Consider the following 3,083-nt stretch of genomic DNA (forward strand, 5'->3'; position numbering starts at 1 on the left):
ACCGCTTCCTTTTCCTGTACTTTCAAACATTCAGCACAACTATTACCAGTAGACGTCTTATCAGTGGGTTACATCATACACTGGCAGCTTGCCTATGGTATTGCATCACCACTAAACAGAAGAATTGAATATATGCAGACATAAATGGGTGATGTAGGTCACCACATTATATATACTGAGAATGGTTGTGGTGATCGCAACAGTTTTGTACTTTTAATGAGTAACTGATGGACTGTTATTTTATTAAAATGCTAACATCTTGATAAACTAACTGATCTTATCAAGAATTTGATTTTACATAGTTTAGATAGTAGTGGTAAACACAACTGGGTACAAAATTCATGAATGAAGAGTCTATAGTGCATTTGCCATGGACATGCCTATTTCAGTCCCCCATTCAGAACTCCAGGTGGGACTATTAAGAGAAATCCAAGGCAGAAATATAAATGCAATGAACTTCAAAATAGAAATGAAGCAGAAGTGGACTCCCAGGGACCTGTCTGAAGTCCCATCATTTTTAATACGATGATAATGACCTATCAGCACAACTACCTGAAGTGAAGAATGTTAAGTCAGCAATCTTTGCAATGTCCTAGTTAAGTTGGGGTATCACTGCCAAAACATCAGAAACATTGGCTCTCAAACACAGTGAATGAAGCATTAACTGTCCTTAGTAATTGATGTTATGAAAATGACATGACAATAAATACAAAGAAAACATTCTATCTGATCTTTATTCTGAGCCAGAAGCAACCAAAAGTTAGTGTGAAAAACAGTAACAACCCTGCTGTGCAAACATAAGACACTAGACATTTAAGAATGTACTTAGATGGAAAATTGATACAGAGAAACCATGTGTGAAGAAGACAATGGGGGGTGGGCATAAATGTTCTGAAAAGGCTTGCAGGAAGCATATGTGGTAGTTCAAAGTCTGTATTGAATACTACATAAAAAACTATGAAGCATTGATAAGTGTAACACCAGCCATTCCAAACACATAAGAAGTGATGTAAGATCAAGTTCTCAGATTGATAACAGGAGCACTCATATCAACTCCACTAGCCCCTATGAAAGTTCTGACTATGAACAATGCTTTAAAAATTTAAAGAGAATGTTGTAATTCTGCATAAAATGTTTGCACATTTACCTTACAATTCCTGTTGGATACAATACAAGCAGGAAAAGAAATCTCAAAACCTGGAATGGCTTCATGGAAAGAACAGTTCTGTTATGACAGAAGTACATTCCTCAGATAGAACCATAAAAATTTCACTACCCCTTTGTACTTCAAACTATATTGGAGTTGATTATAAAATAACCTCCTTCAAGCCACCAACTTCTTTCATGAATAATATAAAACTATCAGAAGTAACAAAATACAGAATTGTTATCAAGTAACAAGATTTCTTATTTTCAGTTCCTTAATTTTTTATTTATGGAATGAGGGAAATCCCATATATGTATTTTGGCACATCCACATAAAAATTTGTAACTGAACGTGGCAATAGTAAATTTCTATGTTTATGGTTGCACTCATAACAAATTTGAATTAAGAATCATTGGCTTAGACCAGGCATGTTCCCTCGGGTTATACGAGCATGGCTGATGGATATTTGGCCAGCAAACCTATAATGGTCTTTCTTGAAAGACACTGTGTACTCTCAGATTCCTACCATAACTTTAAAGACAAGAATTCAAATTCAGGATTTTGCCAATGCCTTTGCACACCTGACTGAGAAGGTAGGTGGTGTTACGTTGTTGACTGGGAGTAACTGTATTTGTGAGCAAATGCTCACAAAACTGACATATTCTAAACCAAAGCTGAGGAGCAGGCTTAATGAATAAATGTTTGCAAAGTAAATTGAGAGTAGCCCCTAACAACGAAGTGGTTATTTGTGATCTGAAAAAAGAGAGTCGGTATGAAACATAACATGGTGGGTATATTTATGAATGTATTCTATTAATTTATTAACTGTTTACATTCATATAATGGCTTGTATATTTTCTAACCTCCAATATTAATATCACTGGCTAAATGGAAATGGATGAAAAATAAGAAATGTTCTAAGGCTGCATTGTCTTATGTAAGTGCATAGGTGAATAATACTGACAAATATACACATCTCTTATATTCTTTGTGCATTGATCATAAGTATGCTAGAATTTACAGTAGATCAGTTAAAAGAATGTTGGAATTTAGAAAACATAATTTTCACATGCACTAAACAAATGTTTTTATGATGGTAATTACACAGTATTTTGCTGTCAGTCATTTGTTCCAATACAGATCATGTAGTGCTCTGTGTGGAACAACTATTCGTTGTTTCCTCACAGATATTCCACTAGCTATTAAACATGGTAATGAAATTAAATGAAACAACCAAAAGTTAACACAGGAAATCTGCTGACACCATTTTATAATATCAGCGAATTGTTAAAAAAACTCTACAGTTGTTTATAGTTTATTGTTATTAAATAACTCCAAAAATCCTGTACAGGGGCTTTAGCACCCATAGGATATAGAGCTAAGCAAACTTATATAATCTCATACAAAACATAAAAAGATACATGGTGTAACATTAAATCAAGCCATATCATAACAACATAGATTCATACACTGTTAGAAATACAACCTTTTACTTCTTACTACTCCAAGTTCATTCGTCACAATCATTAAACATTAATCATAAAACAATATCACATAATACTAAGTAATAAACATAATTAAAATTAAAAAATATAACATACAGTTAATCCCATTTACATCTTATTTTGATTAAAAAACTCCTCTAATGAATAAAATGACCACGAGCAAAGATATCTGTTTAATGCTGGTTTAAACAATTCAATTTTATATGATAATGATTTTATATTTATAGGAAGATGGTTAAATATCCTCATTCCAATAGCATATGTCCCTTCATTATATATTGTTAATCTAGCAGATGGAAAATGAAGGTCAGTATTGTGCCTAGTATTTAGACCATGAATTTCTTGATTAGTTTTATAAAGATGCTTATTTCTCACAACNAGTATTCTCCATCATAAGGGGCATGACAATTCTGATAGCATAACAAGCAGAA

The sequence above is a fragment of the Cryptotermes secundus genome, unplaced genomic scaffold (assembly GCF_002891405.2).
Source record: "Cryptotermes secundus unplaced genomic scaffold, Csec_1.0 scaffold1350, whole genome shotgun sequence".
In the NCBI taxonomy this organism is placed as follows: Eukaryota; Metazoa; Arthropoda; class Insecta; order Blattodea; family Kalotermitidae; genus Cryptotermes; species Cryptotermes secundus.